The 23,174-nt window shown below is 32.4% G+C and overlaps 1 long non-coding RNA gene and 1 other non-coding gene across 2 annotated transcripts in view; one reads left to right on the forward strand and one right to left on the reverse strand.

Annotated features, from left to right (window-relative positions):
- Nucleotides 1-3,241: 3,241 nt before the first annotated feature.
- LOC118198961 (uncharacterized) overlaps nucleotides 3,242-23,174 on the forward strand; it is an 89,980-nt gene continuing 70,047 nt past the window's right edge. The window contains exon 1 of the long non-coding RNA XR_015041367.1: nucleotides 3,242-3,353. This is a non-coding gene — a long non-coding RNA (uncharacterized LOC118198961). The remainder of the gene's footprint in view (nucleotides 3,354-23,174) is intronic.
- On the reverse strand, nucleotides 17,540-17,608 carry LOC146997357 (small nucleolar RNA SNORD36). Its single transcript, XR_015041434.1, has one exon. It is a non-coding gene; the product is annotated as a small nucleolar RNA SNORD36 (small nucleolar RNA).

A 23,174-nucleotide genomic window follows, 5' to 3' on the forward strand; every position in this document is an offset into this window, starting at 1 on the left:
CTTCCTTTGCCTGATTTTGCATTATCCTTAATTTATGGACATGAGTGTATATCACAAAACCCTGAATCACGTCACTTAGCTTAAAATTATATTGAGTTACAAGATTCAGAATTCAAGCAGTCCGAATATATGTTGTTTTCATTTATTTCTAAAGTGACACTGTGCTTTTTTACAGTGGAGAAACAGTTTGAGAGCTTAAAATATTTCTCGCTTTCGAGCTCAGAACTGCTTCTACTCTGCTGAAGGTATAAACCTTTCAGGCTTTAACATTTCCTTATTAATGATATTATGAAGCTGATGAGGGAAATGTAGAAATTATTTTACAAAAAGAGGAATATATTCTACTTGTTTGTCAGATATTTTTTAGTAAATATATAAATCCCATTCAGAAAGAATATTTCCTCTCTTGAGACCAGGCGAAAACGATAAATCAAAACTATAGAAGGTGTCTACAAATTTCAGAACGATTTCGATATAGAATTTTAAAAAAGAGCAAATTTTTTCGAATAAAAATTTCTGACAACGCTTGTTATTTGAAATAAGCATCGTCTATTACTTTTAAATTTGCTCTTCTTTCAAAATGTTGCATGTAAACAAGCTGTGGATTGAAGCATATGTTTTTGCACATTCTAGATGGAAATATTCCTATTCCATAATTGAAAAACGTTGTGAAATGCGTGGTATTAAAATTTCTAAGTGAAAGATAAGCAACATTATTAATTGGAAAGGGAAAGACCGTCAATCATTACTTCTATACGGAAAAAGATCTGGAAAAAAGAATCCAGAGAAAAACGAATACCCGGAAAAAGTGCGTACTGTTCCTAAAGTTAAATCGTTAGTAGCACGAGAAAATCAATTGCAGGGTCTTTAAATGCATCTCTAGCAACAGCGGATAAAACTATAAACGAAAGATTTACAACTTTAAATGGCTAAAAACATAACATTCACCAGCTTTTGACGAAGCATGCGGATCAACGCAGAATAGTTTGCAGAACTCTATGAAAACTAATTAACAGGTGATAAACGAAAACACATTATGACCTTGAAGAAGCACGGTTTTACGTAAATTAGTGGGACAAAAGAAAAACGGTATTTATTATCGAAAACGGAGAGAAAAAATGTACAGACGTGATTGCGTCAATGCAAAGAAAGTTTCAGTAAGGGGTTTCTGATTGTCCCAGGACTCTCTTATACTGGGAAATTAGAAGTAAGAAGAGTAGGAAAAAAAATTTTAAAATAATCCAACGTACTATCAAGAGAAAATTTTATATCTGGCATTTACAGAAGAAATTCCATTCCTTTATACGAATGGCTTTCAAAGAGTGAAAATTCATCAATACAAAGCAACAAATCAAACTTTGAAAAGTACTACTGCATTTCTTGACAAAATGAAGACTGTTGCAAGTGTTACGTATTGTTACGAAATGTCCAGGCGCGGTAACATGGCTTCTCCGCAAAGCAGTTTTAGGGTTGTCATAAAATGGCAAAAGACGCCAGGGTTGCCACATTTGGCGACAAAATTGGCGATATGCCATGGGCGGATCGAGAACCTTCTGGAACGAATTCTTACCGGTCTAGCCCAGAATGTTCTCGAACACAAGCGAAAGCTAAATAAACCCTGCTGGTCCGCAATCAGTTAGTGCCTCGTCTAGAATGCGAGATAGTTAGTCTCGAGTTAGACTGTCCGTGCGGAATCGATCGAGTTGACAGCCAGGCAGCGAGTGCCAAGTAGGTCGTCGAGTGCATCGAAGAGTCTCTTAGTGTATCGTAGTTCATGCATCGTCGAGAGAGTGTGTTAAGCACCGGGAACGACTGAACCGAAGAGTCGGGAGCTGTGCTCTGTGTGTTGTCGAGTGCATCGCGGGTTGTAGCGTGGAGAGTCTCGAGAGTACGGGGAGTTCCGAGAACGACCAAGCAGAGTCGGGAGCTGTACTCGGGTGATTTGCAGTGAAGCTGTCTCCACCGTTATTGCGTGACAGTGTGAAGGCTGTGTCGCTGATTGTTTATATAGTAGATCTTCGACGACTATAAAGGTGTTCTGGAACTGTCCTGATTAATATTGGCTAAATAATGTTTCGATACTTCATCAAGTGTCGTCGTCATTCACTCCAAATCCACACAAACCTCATACGAACGTGAAGGAAGAAAATAACACAACAATATATACCTTTTCAACGTATTTCTGCTAAGTCCCCTGACATTTCACCTATGGACTATTGTGTCTTCAGTCTCTTGAAAAGAGCTCTTCTTAAGAGCAAATCCACAACGATTGATGGACTGTGGAAAGTATGGAAATGAAATAGAAATCAATACCCTTGGAAATTTTACGAAAAGTCTTTCTATCATGGAAATCACGACGCAGAGTTATTGTCCAGAAAAGAGTATCAGATCGAACATTTCAAAAATACTTCTTACATTTTAAACACTTAAATGGCCCCAAAATCATTCTAAAAATGTGTAAATATCCTCTGTTTTAAACAGTTCTATCAGCCAGATCAGCAGTGTCTTAAAAATGAAACGCTTTTTAGATATATTGGGTCATCCCATAAATAATGCGGTTCTTCCATTTTCATGAAAAATTAGATGGGAAGGAGAGTATCTACCTGCATTAACATGTTATAAAAACAGGTAGTAATTTTACCTTGTTCTTAGGTATGAAAGCAGATAAAAAATTTACCTTGTTCCTTGTCCTTTGTGTAAGTTTTAAAAAGTGCAGTTTGATTTTAACAACTTTCAATGCGTGAAATTGAAGTGAGAAATAAACATATTTGCCATATTTTTGCGTTAAGAGTTCTCTTGGATAATTATTAATAGGAATATTAATGCAGTACGCGAGGATCACTCAATAAGCGTAAATCAATATCTGTTCCAGAAATTCCAAGCCAGAAACTACTACAGTTGGAGACAAGCAGCTTCACCCTGGAAGATACATAGACAGGACGAAGAAGCCCTCAAAACCGTGAGAGAAAAAATTTCCATCGTAATTGTTGAACTGACAGAGGATGATGGTATTTTAGATTAAAAACGAACTTTAATTCTGGAAATAAAATAACATAAAAACCGGATTATTTATGGAATGACCAGTGTGAGAAAAGCTCTAAGAAGTTTAAAAAAAGATTTCTTAAATTTGTATGCATTTGACGAAATTTAGTTGGTAGTAAATTTAACGTGCAGCTGTTTAAACAATGTTGGGTGTTTATGCAATCTGTACTCAGGTAACTTCTTTCTGGCAAACACCTGTGTAAAGTGCGGATATCAAATTCCATCTGTTTTGGGGTTAACTCACTACGCAGTAACGAAAGAACACTTGAGAACTTGTCAACTTTGGAAGCTGAAACTTAGTTGAAGTATAGGTATATATTTTTTATTTGAAAACATTTAAATGTTTCGAGATTATGTGAAGGAACTATTTTTTATACCCCAGGAAAATTTTAATATGTATATTCTCAATCATCAAAATTATCAGTGCTGTTCTTTCAATACGAACTCATCACGAAAAACATCCAATTTCGCAGGGAAGAGGATAATTTAAAAAAAAAAAAAAAAAAAAAAGCTCAAAGTTTTAAGATTTTATATTGCTCCCAAAGGGGCGTTTGTTTGTTTTGCGTGTTACCTTTATTTATTAAATATCAGGCACTTAAACCACATAAAATTCAATTATACAGCAGCATCACAATATATTTAAAAACATCATTAGAATTTCCGCTAGGTAGTCTCACTCTCTGGACATGTTCAGTGTTGTCGCTGCTCGTTTTGAAATAGTTGAATTTGTTAATCAGCCGAAAATGCATCCAAAGGCGATAAAGTTTTATAAAATATGAAATAGATAATAAAACAAACTCGAAATTTAAAATTCGTGCTCCCAAGTGCCCGTGTTCGGGTGGAGGATAACGTTATTCAAAATTTGATAGCTCTATGTACCGTCATTTTTTTTCACAATGCGAGAATATACATATATTCACGCAGATTCTTCATACTTAATTTCTTTAAATGTAATACTGGGCGATAATGTTTGGTGGCAACAATTTAAAAACTGATACGCCGTTTATAGGAAACCGACGCAAATGCCGTTTCGAGACTAATATGCCTTCTGGGCTAACGCTTCTGTCGGCGAAAATGAACGAAATTTTAAAATTAAAGTAATATAAATTACTTTCAGGATCAAAATTTATATTTTATATTGCAAACATGTTATAGGTAAGGTATATTTGTACGTGAAAATGTAGTATAACTTAATTATTTTACATGTTGCAAAGCCTAAACTCCGTTATACAAAAGTGAACTAATTGCAACAGATATATCGATCTCCGCTTGTTTTGATGCTAAACATATAATAAATATCTATGTATACGTAGATGCATTTTCGGCTCTGCTACCGCTCTCCCGCCCAGGCCATCGGAATAAATTAAATTTCAACAAAATAAATGAATAAAGGAATCAAGCGACATGTATAACTTAAAATAACATTTGATTAAGAGCTCATTTGGATTTAATAGCAATGAATGAGCTTGTAGAGACATCAGATTAATTGGAAAAGCAGGCAAGATGAAAAATTAGCAACCGCCTTCGCCGGGAATCGAACCATGGACCTCTGGAATACCGGCCCAATGTGCAGAACCACTACACCACAAAGGCACGCTAGGAAAGTGGGAGAGATACCTTATAAGCTGACGCACTGGCGATGGAGGCTATGCTTGGAACTGGATGTTTTATTTATTATTTTTGTTCACTTTAATATTCTTTTAACTTAATTTTTGCAACCTGATTTTACTTGACTTTTGAGTTATTAAATTAATTAAATTTGAGATAGTTTACATCTCTACAAAATTTTGTGATAAAAATAAGGAGCGTGACCGATTCTTTAGGTAACTTCGTTTGTTGTTGCACGAACTGGCTTGAATACGATCTTATGGCAAAACGTTGATTTAGCTAAATGAATCGGGACCTAGCCTTTAAATCAAATCAAAACTGTATATCTTTGGCTAACTCACTTTTCATTAAAAAAGACTTTATCTGAATCTGTCATCTTTTAGAGCAGTTTATTTGGAGATTATATTTTATTTAGATTTCAAATATTTAAATTTTTTGAGATCATGTGAAAGAAATGTTTATATACCCAAGAAAATTTTAATATGTTTATAACTTCATCAAAAAATTATTATTGCTATTCAGGATAAATTTAGTACCATAATGTACAAATTTAAATAAAGGCGGCTTTTTAAAATTAAAGTAACTTAAAGTTCTTAATTTTTTTAAAATTCATTGCACTTCCATATCCATATGCAAGTATCTTCTGATCAACTGAGTGAATGCAGAAATGAAATGGCAAAAATAGGTTGTTCTGGCTGTTTTTCATTAAAAAAATTACAATTTCTTTCGTATTTTAATAATGCTTATCGGTTGGTGTATTATTTAGCATTTTCCAAATCATAAGTTAAAAACAAATATTTCAGAAGATTTATCCACAGTTTTCCTAAACTGATATTTATTAAACACTTTTTTGGCTGTCTCGGCTATTTCAGTCAGCACATCTTTGAACTTTCATTCGAAGCTTTCATTGAAGTATCTCAGCATAACATATCTACAAAGTGACTTTTTTTAAATCTTGTTTTCATTAATGAACGGAAGTACTAGCTAAAGAATTCTTCTACGGTGATATATTTCGAAGAGAAAATTTGAAGTGACAATTTTCGCATTTATGTTAGACCCGAGGGAAAACACCAAAACTCTGTATAATGTTGTCGTTGTTGCTTATGCTCACTTGTCTGATGCAGTCTAGGATCTAGGATCGTATCTTTTCTTCTGGCATCAACTTCTAGGAGTTCTAACCAGTAGTTAAACATTTTACCAAAGGCCCTTAATAATCATAATAAAATAAGAGGTGTATTGAAAAATACACCACACCCGAAGGCGAGCTCGAAGTCATGAGATAAACTCAGTAAATAGTCATTTTTAAATGCAATTAAATGGCATGCCATTAGCAGTGGTCGGTGCAAAATAAGTCCTAAGTTTCATAAAATTGCTGAATAAAACGTAAAATAAGACTGTAGAAGTTCAAAAAGGCGAATTTGAAGAGATAATAATGTCCTTATTCTTCAGAAACACAATTCGGGTACAGTATAATTAATTAATCATGCAAGAAAATTTATTTCTTTAAAGTTACAGAGTAAACAACACGTGATGCGAGATGGCCAGTAGCGAGTGAAGGAGTCATAAGACCGCGAACTAAAATTTTTCACTGTAAGCGAAGTCTTTGCTATAAAACACTTTACAGTACTAAATAAATTCTTGGTTAAATAGAAATAATAAGTAAAATAAGTAAGTAATATAAGTTGCAATCGAAGTCCATAACTTAATAGCCGGGTACTGCGAGTTTTTCATTTTTTCAAAGAAGTTGTGTGTAGTAGTTAGTATTTGATCGTGAATCGGCAGAATCTTTAAATCCTTATGAATTTGCGCGTTACGCACAAACCAAGGTGCTTTGGTAATTAATGAATGCTTCGAAGAATCTTATTCTGTAAGACGTTTATTTTCTGGCGTTCAGTTTTTCCAGCAGTCGCCCATGCAGGAACTGCATAAAGTAGAATTGGTCTGATGAGGGTGAAGTTTTCTCTTGATGTTTAGATTTAATTTAGATTTCCTTCCAAGCAGGGAGTAAAGAGACATGAATGCTGCATTAGCTTTATTGATGTATACTGGATATGATCCTTGAAATTTAAAGCTTTGTCGACCTACACTCCTAAGTATTTATATGAGCTTGCTACAGAAACTGGTGAATTATCTATTTTTATATTGTAGTTAACAGGATAAATTTTCCTGTATCTGCGGTATAAAACAACACAACAATTACCTGCGTTAAGTTTAATTTTCCAATCTTCACAGTATTTGTTGATTAGATTAGCTTGCATTTGGAGTTTGTCAAGAGCATTTTGTGGATTTCTAGAACTGGTTAAGATAACTGTATCGTCAGCATATTTATAAATACTTGAGTGTAGTGGGACAGGCATGTCATTTATGATAATATTAAAATATTTCGGTCCTAAAACTGAACCTTGAGGGACGCCCCGGAAAATCGTTCACCCCGGGGGGTGATCGGGTCTGAGGGTCTCCCATCCCTGACTTTCGGCTCGCCACATATTTAGAGTGCCGCCATGCCACGCGGACACTATACATTTACAAACATCCATGCCTTCTCCGGGATTCGAACCCGGACTCTTCGGCACGGCAGTCAGCAACGCTAACTACTATACCGGTTGGCCTGCACTTTCAATAATACCCTCCAGAATAGGACTCCACACTAAATACTCTGATGGGAAGCTCCATCATTAGGTTAAATGGGTTGTCTATTAATTATTCACAGCAAACCACTAGCGGTGGATGTTCTTTTTGCAAAGGATTTTCGAAAATAAATCTCCTTGTATGTATGGGAGAAATCACGAGCATGCTTTACTGCCAAGCTGTTGAGTATCGAACCAGCGATTCAAGTCAGTCTGGTGTTACCTATTAGGATTGAGCATTTTCAAACATTAGTCAAAGATTCCATTTCATCTAGTATCTTAGCCCTCCTATATCAAGTTAGATTAGGTAATAAAATTATGACAAAATAGAAAAACGTTAAAGATAATCAGCTATAGAAGGATATCTTTCATTGACGGTAGAGTTTTTGTGCTTAAAAGGTAATTTACATGCTATACTTTGCTTAAAAGGTAATTTACACTACTTTTAAGAAAAAAATACGTTAAGAAAAAATACTTTTAAGAAAAAGCTCAACTCGTAGAGAAAAGTTTTGCTAGAAATTAAGTTCAAAGTGAAACCGTCAGCTTTCGACGATTTTATGCGCAAAAAAAGAAATCTTCAAATCATGATAGTCTGTGAAAATAATGGTCGTAATTCAAAGTTTCGCAGAGGAATTAGAAGACATATGTAAATTTATTTAAAATTTTCGCTGAGATTCTGCAGACAGTTTTTTCATTATCATTGTGGTTTTGTACTCTACACATGCTTGCAGTAAAATTATTTATTTAAATGTCTTTACACAATCAGTCATTCCAGATTTCTCTCTGTCACTCTACCGTCTTAATGGATGCGTAATGCAATAATGTAATGCGTTATTGTATAATGCAGTAATGCATAATATTGAAATGTGCATTACTGCGCGGTAACGTATAATATTGAAATGCATACCAATCTGCTAAACGTTTCAAAAAGTCTCGCTGCCTATTTATATTTTACATTTCTTTCTGAAATATAATCTCAGTGTTCTTCAACCTTAAGCTGTATATCGTCCTTCCTATCCAGGTCTAGGTCTATCGGCTAATTTTTTTTTTTTTTTAACCTTAATCTACCATTTTAAACCCTTTCATTCTTGAATATAAAATAAAGTGTTTCATAAAAAATTCAGGACATGGTTGTAATAATTTATATCCGATGTAAAGAATTTTACCATACAAAATTAATTTATATCATGGGAGGAAGTGAGGGATTTTACTTCTTTGTTCCAGAAGGGTTTTAGTATGATAGATATGCGTAACAGCAGGAACTACCGTGTTTACTCGCATAATAGTCGCGGCTCTAGTGTAGAATTGGGTGCTCCTTCGATTAGCGACAATTTTTTGTAAAATTTTGGCGATGAAATCTCATTTCTGGTTAGTGTAACTTTGCTTTAGCCTCCTGATTTTTTTTAAATAAAAAAAGAAATAATACATGGACAAATTTAAAGCAGTGCGTAATGCCTAGTTTGTGCAATTCTGGCATGTTTTTTTAAGTGAAAACTAATCGATGTGTACATGGACACAGAGTTTATGCAATTCTTTGACTTCTTATTTTGGTTTTGTGTAGTGGCCATCTTGAAATTGTGTCTTCCTGGTGTCGATCTTGGCGTCAAAAAAGAATCGCCAAAAAACAAGGGGCACCCAATTGTAAACTTTTACCATAGTCGCACGTCGCACTTTTCTTGCCAATTTTCCACTGTGAAAGTCTGAGTGCGATTATTATGAGAGGAAATGTACTACACAGTCTCGTACAGTCATAATGATTTTTTCTGCTTCAAAACGGGGGGGGGAAGGTGACAATTAAGCGAGTAAACACGGTAAATAACCTAAGATTTCGGAACTGGTTTTTGTCGAAAGCAAAATTTATTTTAAAAAATAAGTATTATACTTGATACAGCATAAAGCAATCCTTAACATTCGTGGCACTTTCTGATTCATTGTCAGTGATGGATTGACAATTGTCTTTAGACGCAGAAGATAAGGCTTCATCAAAAAGTTCTTCTAGTTCTCCAATGTTCTTTTCATGTTAGTTCTTAAAAAAAAAAAAAAAAAAAAAAAAAAAAAGACAGATTTACAAATCTAGTCGAAAATAAGTGTATCAGAGAAAACTGACAAAATTAATTAAAAAAAAAGTAATGATCAATAATAAGGAAATGGTTCATACTGATAACTGTCAATACTCACAGATTCGTTTTAGGCCAACCACAACTAACTAAACTACAATATTTATTCTCGTTATTACAACAATTGCATTAACACTTACATATGCTCAACAATTAGTTCTAATCTCAAAATTATTGTATTCTTACGATTCGCAGCCATATCGAAAGTCTAAAGTCCGGTAAAATACAATTTGCTTTTTTTTTTAATGTCAAGCTATGACATGTTTTGAACATTAGTGGTGCATATTGTACCGATAGAGACAAAAGGGTTGCTTGCTGAAGCTTTATTAACGTGCAATAAATACATAATTCTTTCGAAGATTTTTGAAACTACATCAGTAACTGCCATGGTATTCTGCATGTAGTTTTTGCTATAATGATCAATTATAATTCTTTTATTTTATGGTTATTTTTTAAAAATAGTAATATGAAAAGATTTCCATTTAGTTTACTTGATTTGAAACAACAGGAAATTTAGACGATACAGTATAAAGTAATAAACACAATATCACGAAACGGAAGCTGTATCGTACTGTCAAGTAAAGCGTTATCTCTTTTAGGCGATTCCATAACAAGCAGAAGCTTTTAAGAAAATACAAAATCTTTAAGAAGCATGCAAGAAACTTATGTTGGTATTATACGTGGTGAAATTTTCTCATCGTGGTTTGTTCTGGGGCATCGTACGTACCACCAATATAAAAGCTGAACCTGCACTGGAAAGTAATAATAATAATAATAATAATAATAATAATAATAATAATAATAATAATAATAATAATAATAATTTTCAAGAGAAATGATTGTACAAGAAATAACATATCCATATTTTGAATGAATACATTTTTCTAGTTGTTTTTTAAGCGTGTTAGGTATTTCTAAAATGCTTTCTTTGTTAACAGAAATTTTAAGATTCAATTAGTTGATTATAAACTTAAATATATAATATATTTACGTTCTGGAAGCTGTCAATTTAAGCAATGAAATAAAATAAACACCTAGCAATATTTTTTACTTTTATTATTTATTTTTATTTTATTTTGGCCAAACCCACCATCATTCCAAGATCTCTGCATTGCATGCATGCATAGCTCCCATCGAAAATTCCAGTAATTTTGTCAGCGTTTCATTAACTCTAGCTTCCCCAATCACAACCACTCCTTGCCAATTTAGTTTCTCCTCTACGTCCACAATTCCTGGAAACGTTATCAGAAAAGGATTCTCCTTCCTGTCACTGACCAGCCCCTCACTAACCGTCAATCAGCGATCCAAGCGGGAGAGTGGAAACTGATATTCACCAGTGCGCGCACGTCGTAAACTACACTGACCGGCTCCTCCCATCTGCATTCCTCTTATGGGTAACCCAAGTGACACATGAAACGTGGGTGATGAATTAACTCTAGGACATACTCGGTTTCCTTTATGTCCTTTCCCTGCAGGGTTCCTAAATTTACCTTTCTTCTCACGCTGTCTTCCACTGTCTCTTTGGCGAATTCCTTCGGCCGGGTCGGGCTTAACTTCGTAAAGAATAATAATGGCCTGTTACAATTCCCATTATTAACTTGATAAATGAGACGGTTTCAATTAGCGTTGTAAATTAAATTGACTTCTCGTCGGTGACACTAAAGAACTAATTGGACTTAGTTGGCTGTTTGCATCAATGGGAGATCCATTTTGGATCCTAAGTCGGACACAGAATGGCTAGTTGCATGCATTTTTTTCTTTCTCAATTGTTGAGTGAATCTTTTCCCTCCCTTTTACTTGCCACTGCCACAGTTAGAAGTATTTAAAAGTATACTGCATGTAAATAAGCTCTCCAACGAATTTATAATAGTCGTCTTAAAAAACATGCAAAATTTAAAAATGATAATTTGTAGGATACAAGCCTGTTAATTTCTATATAATGTACATTTAATTCTTGTTAATTTCTATGCAATGTGCGTTTTTATTAAATTTATATAATCAGTTTTTGCAAAATAATCACTTTATGTCCATCTGCACAGTCACTACCCAGAAATTAAGACTGCGAAATTCGGACTCCGGACATCCGGATTTCCAATTATGGGCACCGTTTACTTTTTCCAGCTAAACTGAGCTTACTATCATTTACGAAGCCTCGAAATATGCTTCTGAGATCCAAATACATTAATTACTTGGTAAGGAATGCACATTCAGTCTTTCTAAAATTTTAGGATTGTTAAATTACGCTCCACTACTATGCATTTATCATCTTCGTACCGTATTAGATTTAACCACTGTGCAAAAAGGAAAGATTTTAATTTATCTTCCATGCAGTTTTACAAATAGGAGGATATTTGGAGGGATGTAAAATTTTTAAGTTAACTTTGAAGTTCTAACTGCATTACTTAGCAAACTGAGGGATTTCAAAACATTGAAAACGTATTTGTTGATAATTTAAGCGAAAAAGTGTTTGTTGATCATTTAAATTTTAAAATTTTTTTAAAGATATAGCTCACGAACAGAACTGAAAAAACACTTGAATTTACTTTGGTTTGATTTATTTGATCATGGCAGAAAACTTGAGGGTTAGCTGCCTAGGAATGCCTTTGTTGAGGACTTTCTAAGGGAAACTGACTTTCATACTCATTACACATGGATGGAAACACCCAACACTTAAATTTATATTAAATCCAAATGTTATTTCATAAACATCTGTAGCAATAATTAACAAAAGATATTGTTAATGCCATATATTACATACTTGATACAAAATTATTTGGGCCCACCAGCGGCCGAGCAGTAAAGTCGCTGAACAGCGGTAGTTCGGTCCGAGGTTCGAATCCCGCGAACGGGCTGGCTGCATGGGCGTTTTCGTGGTTTTTCCCATGTGTAACGTGTATACGAGCCAGTTTCCCTTAGAAAGTCCTCCACGAAGGCATCCCTCCCCTTAGGCAGATAGCCCTAGTGTGCTTTGCCATAATTAAATACACCAACACCACAAAATTATTTGACCTTTTTAAAAAACTGTTTCGTTGATTTAAATAGTAGAAAAGAGTATATAAAAACATATTAAGAAATTACGCATTGTATTATTAAGGTGGTCACTTTAAGTCAATAAATAAGAGTAATTTAGTTTAAATTTACTGAAATATAGAAAAAAAATGTTTTTGTTTAATTTTAAATTTTGTAAAGATACAAACAAGATAATGGTTTCAGTTTTAGAGCCTCTACGTAAAAATAATTAAATAAATGAAACAGGATTAAAAATAAAAAATGAAATAAAAATTAAAATAATAATAATTTTATTTTGATTGAAATAGAATGAACTGGGTGTTTCGAAAAATAAATAGTATAATTTCATTTTGTTTAGAATGTGAGTTTTATTTTGCTTAACAAGTAATAATAATAATAATAGTGTACTTGTTGGAAAAAAATGAACAGAAAATACGATGCCCTCTCTTGCTTTCAACTAAATATGCAATCAGATTGCAGAAATTTTTCAGATTTTAAGGATAGGTGGATGAGCTGTTGTCCCAGTTAGTTGGATATTTGATGTTCTGTGTTTGAGAGTAATGAAGCACAAAAAACAATTACGGACTGAATTTTTCTTTATGTAACATTTTAGCTTCAAATCATTTTAGAATTCAAATATACTTGGTGAAAAAGTGGAAAATTAAAATGTAATATCTTATTTCATTCAATGGACTCTTTTCAGAAGAACTGTTTAATCTCCGACTATCATTTGACATTTATTTCTTCATCACTTCATTTCAGATCATTATATTCTACATTCCTCTTTAAGATCTTTGGTTGCAAAGTATTACCTTGCTTAATGGCCTGATTGAATTTCTTTCGACTTCATTATCAGAGGCTCATTTGAATCCATTTCAATTACTCATTCCGGCAGAAAAGAAGAGAAATAAGGAAACCAAAAAAAAAAAAAAAAAAAAAAATTGCAAGGTGAGGGTAATTATTCAGGCATTCAAGGCTATGGATAATACCTGATGATGTCTGAATTAGTCTCATTATCTGCTTAATAGGAAAGAACTATTTTATCCCGTCTATTTTATCCCGAGGTAAATGTGCAAGAAATTTAAAAATCAGTGCTTATTGTCTCAATACATTTATTTAAGTAAGGGGGAAAATGTTAAAATCAAGATATTTTTAATCTTAAATAAACTTTTTCTTATAGTTTTAATTATCATTTCTGCAAAAGATCAAATTCAGGAATAAAATGTGTATGAGAAACATTTAAATTTACACATTTTGAGTTAAATGCGCTCTGTGTTTTTTGTTAAATGCACTTTAGTTAAAGGTAAAAAGCAAGCTTTAGATCCCATAAAATATTCTTTAATTATATGTGACTAAAAATGCAATCAGTCCTAAGTTGCTAACAATGACTTTTTTTAAACAAAATTTTCAACAGGGAAATTGAAAGTAATTGAGTCAAAAAAAATTTTTTTTTGCATGTGTCATTTCCATGCTGTTCCTTTTGCAGTTTATAAAATTCCATTAACGTAGTGTTTATAAAATTCCTTTAGTTCCTGAAATTCTCAGATGGGTGTCCAGCGATATAATTAGTTACATGTAATCAGGAATATTGTGTTAAAAAAAAAAATTTTTAGAGCAACTTAAAATCTTTTTATCTGTATGCTATTTTACATTTTTTAAGTCGTAAAAAAAGAAGAACAAAAAAGAATATTAGTGTCACTAATTTTAAGAAAATTATTTCTTCTAGTAAGCATAGCAATGAAATACCTTCGGTCGCTTTTCTTTCAAGGTCTCCCAATCTGTACGGCGAAGATTATAGTCAGTTCATTTCAGTTTCTATTCCAACTAAAAATCAGATTCCTACTAAAAGTCATAACATAAATCTCTTGATTTAAAAATCAATCAATGTTAGCACTCGCAGTATAGCTGTAAAAATCGATTAATTTTTTAAAATCCCCAGAATTCTGTAAACTATGCTAGAAATTCTGAAAACGTTTTATTTGAATCAACAGATTTCGATCTAAAGCTTAGAATTCTGAGATGATTAGTTTAATCGTTAAATATGGGTAAATAAAAAAATAAATAGAAATGTCATTATGTAATGTACGAAAATTTCGTAAAAAGAAGCTTCAGCAACCGATTTAAAAAAAGGGGGAAAAAATGTATCCCGAATTTCGGAACATTGCTGTAAACTTTGCATTGTTGTCAAAAATAGATATACGCACAAAGTTTTAATAAAGAAAATGGTTTTGGTGAAGTGGGATTCAAGTGTTAATTTTAAGCTTTGAAACAAACAAATAGAAAAATCAACTTAAATGAAACTGTCTATAAGAATGATCTCCTTCTACAATGCCCGCCCTCGTGGTGTAACTGATAGCATGCCAGCTAATAATCGAAAGATGTGTGGTTCGAATTCCGGTGAATGCACAGCTAATTTTCCCCCGTTTCGGGCTTCGGGAACAAAATCTAACACCTCTATAAAATAACCCGAAAAAGTAGATTTACTTTCCTGTAAAATTACGCTAATGTGCTTATCAACATTAAGGTAAAAATCTAGGCATAAATTATTATGTAGGCTGCGTCATTTTGTAGGCATAAATTATTATATAGGCTGCATCATTGTAATGCTAAAATTGGTGCTAGACTTAAATTAACATTAGTAATATTTACATATAATATTAAGGAAATGCGTACTTATTCATGTAAAAATGAAATAATTTTAATTTAAAAATACCTTTTATTCATTTCAGTCAATAAACTACTTGACTAAAAAAAAAAAAAAAAAATCGAAAGCTTTCAGATTTTAAATTACGTCCAAAGGGGCCTTTTTTTAAGCATTTTGTGTGTTACATTTATTTATTAAGTATCACGTTCTTCGCACTTAAACCATAAAATTCAGTTCAACAGCAATATCGCAAAATAATTTTAAATTGAGCATATCTTTAGAATTTCCGCTATACAGTTTCGCCCGCTGGAGATAAAAATGTTTTTTCTGTACAACGTTGCCATAGCTCGTTTTGAAATCTTGAGTTTGTTAATCAAAAATTCGTTAAAATTTTACAAAATAGGAAATCGATAATAAAACAAATTCCAAATTTCAAATTTGGTGTTCCACATGCCCATATTCGTAGGAGGATTAAGTCATTCAAAATTTGATGGCTCTATGCACCGTTGTTTTATCACAATGCGAGAAATGTACATACATTTATGCACATTTTTCATTATTTAAATTCTTCAAATATAATGCAGGACTCTAACATTTGGTGGCAGCAGTTTGAAAAGTGAAAGAGACATTTATAGTGTTCAACGCAAAATCACACAATGAAAACAATAATCCTTCAGGAACAAAATCCCTTTGGACTAAAAACATCAAATGAAATAGAAAAGTGCAAGATACATAGCTTTTATATAAACTGTAAGTACACAATGATCGTATGTATATATAGATATGTAAATGAAAATCGCTTGACGCATGTGCGTTTAATAAAATTACATTTAAAAATACTTCTAAAATTTTGTATTTAACATATTTTTAAAATTTAACATAAGTAATATCATGGCTCTTATGCAATTCATAATTTCAGCTTCAGTGTTTTCGTAACTTTCATCATCTGTTCACTTGCAGATCTTATTTTTTTTCTCTCTCTCTTCTTTCCCTCTTCATTATGGCCCACCAGCGGCCGAGCGGTAACGTCGCTGAACACTAGTAGTTCGGTGGTCCGAGGTTCGAATTCCGTGAATAGGCTGCATGGGTGTTTTCGTGGTTTTCCCCATGTGTAACGTGTATATGAGCCAGTTTCCCTTAGAAAGTCTTCCACGAAGGCATTCCTCACCTTAGGCAGATAGCCCTAGTGTGCTTTGCCATGATTAAATACACCACACTACACCCCCCTCTTTATTATAAACCTCAATTTCGTTAGATGCTTGTAAACCCTTCCTAAGGCGAATAACTAGTGAATTGAAGAAATACTGGATCTGAATCCGTATTTATAATAAATTTGCCAGAAAAATTCTAAAACTTGACCATTCTGAACGAGAGTTTTAGTATTAAATCATTTTATTTAATAAAATCTGTTTAATCTATTATTGAGATTTTAATAAATTGTAAAACTTTTTTTTCGCAGCAATTTCGATAAAATGGCAGTCAAAAATCTAACAAGCACGAAGTAACTTCAAGTTAAACGAAAAAATGTTCTATGAATCTATAGCGTAGTTTCACATTGAAACTAACGCAGAGAATAAATAAACTCATTGCATAGTATCTTAAACCATTTTTCAGTTCCATTTAAGCATGCTAAAAAAAATTTGTTGGATGCTGATTCTGATAAGAAATAAAGCTCGAAATTCGCTGAAATCTTGATTAAGTTATTACAAGTTGCACGACAAAATGAAAATAACTATGACATTTATAGCAATTTGCTGACATTTTTAGTCAATTTTTAATTAAAAAAATTTTGAGGAATTATTATTTTCACTTTCGATAAAGTTACGTCTGATACAAACGGACTTTGTTCCTAGTCCAATAAGATAAGAGCATTCTTTTTATATTTTTCCTTTGGATAAAGTTCTGCCTGATGCTTAGGACTTTGTTCCTAATCAATAAGATAATAACATTCTTTTACCTTCGCTCTTATAACAGTTTACTGCTCAATACAGCATAAACTAATTATTTGAAATCATATTATCTGAACTTCTTAACAATATTTTACTTGCAACAACCGTATTTTATGTTGTGATTGTCATAAATAAGTTTCTAACCTCTTATAAATAGGCTGATTGCAAAGTTTCTGACTTTTCTACTGTCTGCATCCAAAATTAAATCTAATGTTTGCGATGAATTTTTGTAGTAGCATATAACTGCAATTCTTTCTATATATTTTCTTTTTAAATTTTATTTAAACGATAATGTCATGCAGACGATATAGTGGTTAGGGGAGCCGAATGCGGTACCGAAGGGGGCGGGTTCGAATCCCGAGGAACGCTATTGGGAAATGCCACCCCTTAGATTTAAACGATTATTAATATCGTTAATATTGTGGCTAACGCATGTGAAAAAGAACGATCGATGGAGCTTTGATGGTTCTCGAAAGGTGACAAAAGAGAAGAATTTCATGGTAATATAAAAATTTTGAAAGAAAATACGAAATTTTTTTAAAATTTGCTCAAAGGCTAATTTATTAAAAGAACATTTTCTGATCAGAAAAAGAAATAATGACATCATTGCAATCGTAAATGTAAAATAGTACTATTTCAGAATGAATGCGTAAGCAAATTTGGGTTCGTATGCATGATATCTTCAAAACATTTACTGATAAATATCTCACCCCCGAATATTTATATACTTTTAAAAATATTTATCATGCTTTGTTCCGCTGTTACTTCGAAAAAATTTTCCATCTGCATGCTGTTGAAGTCCTATTAACGGCCACATCATTTGAATCTCGATAAGTGAACTTGCTTTGCCATCGAATTATGTGGGCAAATGGGAAGAAATACTCTTCAATTTTCCAATGTGCTAGGGAAACTAGATTTTAATTTGCAAGAAAACGCTATTCTTTTAAATAAATAAGTAATTGGTCTGAAATCAACTGAGTTTATATAATCATACAGAACAGAGCTTTTCAACTTTCCGTAGTCCTGGGTTCCTTGAAACAACTACTATAAGTATAGTCTACGTTCTTTACGTGGTGTTCCTTTTAAGATACCTAATAAAAACTCTTCAATGTTTTGTCATTGAAGTGAATGTTTTGTCATTGAAATTCCTTATCATTTGTTTTTAAGCAACATAGTTTGATAAATCTTTGCTAAACGAAACTTGTTTTAAAAAATTAGAGTAATACGTTCATCCGTTAAATTTTAATCTTCTAAACTTAAAAAAAAAAAAAAAAAAAAAAAAAAAAAAAAAAATTATGTAGACAGCAAATGATTTTCTATAATATAAAATTATAAACATTTTTTGCTGCATTTCGTTTAAACTTATTTCCTCGAGTTTCATTAGAGATATATTTCTTATTCAATTAATTCAGTTCTCATTTCGTGACAAGGCCAAAATACACGAAAACTCGAAACATCTTTCTTAAAAATTGTAAGATACAGAATAACATAAAACACAAAATACAGTTAAAAACAGTTAACAAAATTTTTGCAACTAAAATTAAAGTTTCTACGCAAAAACAAGCAATTCGGCCAGCGAACAGGAAGACAGATTTTCCAGTGCGCAAAACTGAAAGTTTACATTTGGTCCCACTCGGCAAAACGACACTGAAGTTGATGCACAAACTGAATTCACTAGTCTAAGAATTTCAAATGTAAACAAATGGCCGCCCTGTTAGGCTTATTACCATTTAAACAACTTTTAAAATGTTGATAATTCTACAACTGTTGCATGCATAGTAGCTAAACGCATAAAACCTTAACCGGAACATAAGAAAAACATAATTCAGTCGTTTTTAAAACAATAAATGCACAATTTACCAACGTATAAGAATAAAAAAAAAGCTGAGCTGACCAGCCGGGTAACAGAGTGGGTGTGTGTGTATATATATATGTATATATTTTAGTGAGGCTGATTGCAACCAGAAAGGGAGGTGCACAACTACTTGTTATAGCAGTCCCATATAAAAAATTTCAGCGCTGTGAGGCTACTCGTTTTTGAGGTATGCGAGATACATATATACAGACGTCCAGAAATAATCTCTTTTGCATCCATTTTGAATCCATTTTAAAATCCGTTTTTGAAAAAACTTTTATTCTGTCCGTACGTACAGATATCACACAAAAACATCTTTCAAATGTATTCGAGAGCGTTCAAAATAAATATTTCCGTTGAAATATTACAACCGAAAGTTTTTGCGTTTACAATACTTCCTCTATTTCGTACAATGAAAATGGCACTATTCTGTAAAACTAGAATTGTTTAATCATTTAATAAGTTTGCCTATGATTTGTTTAAGGAGAGTAATTTGAAAATCCTTTCTAAATGAAAAATTTTAAGTTGTTTATTCATCCGTTAAGTATTATTTCTCTAAACTGAAAAAAAAAAATGAAAATTATATCAAATAATAATGCAAAAAAATAATGAAATACTCTAGAAAAAATTTAATGCTTATTTAGTATTCAAGCGTACTTGTAAAAAGCGTACAAGCCTAATTTGAAACTCAACTCCACCAAGGAAAATATTTTTAGAGCTCCTCCTCCACATTTTTCTTTAGCCATATAAAAAATAATTTCTTATTCGCAATGATTTAACATGACTTTTCGTGGTTTTTATCAGAGCGAATTAAGCCAGTTAGGGGCCATGGTGGTAAAACTTTTGGGTCCCTTAGGAGAATATTTGTGTTTATTTGCTCGAAACGCAATTAATTCTGAAGTGTAATAAATAATTAAATACTCATAATTATTTAATATTATTACTATTTTAATAAAATTATAATTTAATATTTTATTTCTAAATATTCTTGTATTATTTCCTCTGTTATTTCTATTCCTATATTCTTATATTTAATCATGATTGAAATGCCCAACATATATAATCATATCAAGAAATTAAAAAAAGATTTTTTAAACGCTGAAAGCAATTTAGATCCTTCATTACTTTTATCAAAAAGAACTCTTCCGTTGTGACCTGTAGTTCTATTTTTTCAATGTCAAAGATGGCATTGCATTTGCTTCTTTTTCTGTGTTGTAAAATTCATGATGGGATCAAACAATAAAAATTTCAAATATTTTAATAAATGAGTTCCCATAAATAAGGAACTCATTTATTAAATAACTTAGTTGTTTATAGGGATTCGCTGGAGACAATCATTCTTTGTAAAATGAGGTTCCAAGATATTGCTATGAATATCTTTTCATATCTTCATAGTTTGTTAAATACAGGTATGGGCTCCATTACAGTTACTTTCTTTTCCCACTACAGTTACTTTCTTTTGGAGCACAGATATCAGATAAGGCTTCTTTGGAATGTTTATCAGGTTGCAAACAAATTATAATGTCAATACAGCTCTTGCAGACCATCTAGTATCGGGTATTTTTTTTTTTTTCCTCCATTAAATTTTTTCACATCTTTTCAGCTTTCTGCTCGAAATTGGCAAATGAAGAGCGAAATTGATAAAACAGCAAATAACTTTTGCACACACATAAAATACTGAACAATTGCACTACAGGTTTCTGTAGCAAAACTACTCATTAATTTAAAAAATGATTAGCGTGAGAGATGCACTAAGATCGCACTAGGATTTAGTATTTAATGCGAGGCTGTAATCCTGAATATTTTCTTGGTAGCTTTATTCGTTGTCGGATGGTGGCCCTCAACAAAGTTTAATATCTATACCTAATTTTGTTAAAGCGGACAATACCTGTTGTTCCAAATATGTTCTTCAATCTGTATAAAGCTTAATAAACCGTTCTTTCTTTAGTTATACGTACCTTATAACCAACATCAATTGATCAATGTTCGAAATATCAGGTATAGAGTCGAATGTAAGACTGTAGTAAATTGTTGAATTAACGTATCAGTACTGGGCTCAGCCCGACCCACCTAACCAAACAAATTGGTTTCATAGTCATAACAGGCCACAAAGGTAATTAAGGTTAGTTAGTTAGTTAGTTCTAAGCACTATCCCCCAGCCCACCTAGCAGGCGAAACCTGCCATATGGCTATGAGGGGACAGGCCAAGCCACAAGCATAACAAAACAAAAACAAAAACAAAAACAAAAAAAAAGGTTAACACAACGGTAAATAACAAACTTAATAAACATCTGGTAATGAGTTCAGATCATACGATTGCACAAAACGAACATAAAAGCTAAAAAAAAGTAAAAAGGTAATTAATGCTTTTTCTCTCACCTTCCACCATGCCTTCGTGGTGTAACGGTAGTACACTCGGCGCGTATTCGAGAGGACAAGTTTCGAGTCCCGGCGAGGGTATTGCATATTTTTCACATCTCCTGCTTCAAAATAACCTAATGACTCTACAAGTTCTTCTGTTATACATTTTACTAAATAATTGTTAACGATGCTGATGAATTGCTTGTAAATATCATGTGACAAATAACTTATATTCCCTCATCTTCGATTACTTTCTTGCTTGAATTCTGATTTTCATCATGACTTCTAAATTTTAACCCTAATCGGCTTAATAACTTTTTGTTTGATAAAATTCTTTTGAATTTTTTTTTTTTTTCCTTCCAATAATTTTCTTCGTGTTCTGTCTGTTGCAGAATCGATTCTGTTTAAAGATGAAGATTGTTCATATAAATTACATATTTAAAACATTATATTAAAAATTAAGGAAGAGCCGAATACATTCTCACAAGATATTTCGAATTTAACGCTAATTAGTCGTGTTATAAGCTCAGAAAAATTTGCTTATATTTGTTCAAAGTCAATTGTTGATGTAGTATTTGAAAGAACAATTGCACATTTTGCTACTGTATATTAAAATAATAACAGAAAGGGATTTTAATTGTTGAAATGTCAATATTGATTCGTTGTTTTTACTTTTACAATAAACGACTAGATCAGAATACACATAGTAATAGTAGTGTTAACCCGAACATAACAGTAATGTTATCCCTTTATGCAACTGAAGGAATCTTGCAAAAAGGTGCTGCAATTTAAATTCATCCTTTATTTAATAAATTAATCAGAATGTAAATTAAAACCATGCTTCAGAATAACGGAATTGAGCTTCAGGACGGTGTCGATGCTTTTATGAAGGTTCCCGAATTAAATCTAACACATGAACTTGAAGATGCTAGACACTTCATGCTGGAGCATATTGGAAAGTGTTTTCCCTTCATATGCACTGAGCAACTTACGCAGAAATGGCAGTCCTTTTGTGAAAACGATGCAAGTGAAAGGCCATTAGACTATTAACAGGAAGAAAATAAATATTAACGTATTTGTGGCATGTATGTTTATATCAGTACATTTCAACACAACAACATATAAACTGATACTATAAAAAGTAGCTTTTATAAATGGATACATGTAAGAAAAAGAATGTATTTTTCATTCGCAGCGGAAAAATTACAATCTGATATTTCACATTCTGCTTCAAAAAAACTACACCCGGCACTTGTTATAAGTTTGTTTTCTTGCTCCATTAAGCATGCGATGCCATCAAAAGGTCCAAATTAATGTTTTTATAATTAGAAATGTAAACTCATACCTTTGTTATGTATGCAATATATATATATATATATATATATATATATGTTGAATGACCTAAAATTCATTTAATTAGAAGTATCCCCAATGCCGATAACGGATTCAAATAATTCAAAGTATTCCTGCTGCCGATAACGGAATTTCGGACACACACCCCTTCTGAGTAAGACACAGAAGAAAACACTTTACCGACATCCCCCCACTAGAAAGAACGTAAGTTAATTAATGCATTTTCTGGTCTTTTATATCTTCGTGTACATTTCCCATTTTACTTTCTTATTATATATATTGTTACGAATTTTGTATTTAAAAAGTTAATGTTAGTTCAATTATAAATTAAATGGTTTTATTTCTCGCGCAGTGCAGCGCGTGACGAATATTAAAAGAAAGCTAAGCCGGAAAATTGAAAATACAAGAGCGCGTGCATTAAATAAATAAATATGTCTTTTTGATTTCGAGAAAGTACCAGAAAATTCTAGCGCGTGATTTTAAAATCTTATAAAAGGAGGAAAACATCTCAGTTCGTAGCAGTTGCTTAGTTTGTTGTTGTTTAGAAAATTGCTCTTGTTGATTGTAGTGAATTCGCGGATTAGCGTTCTTTAGCTGTTTTGAATTACG

Source organism: Stegodyphus dumicola, chromosome 5 (genome assembly GCF_044657685.1).
Source record: "Stegodyphus dumicola isolate Sdum_Otavi_A_Nest chromosome 5, ASM4465768v1".
Classification (NCBI taxonomy): Eukaryota; Metazoa; Arthropoda; class Arachnida; order Araneae; family Eresidae; genus Stegodyphus; species Stegodyphus dumicola.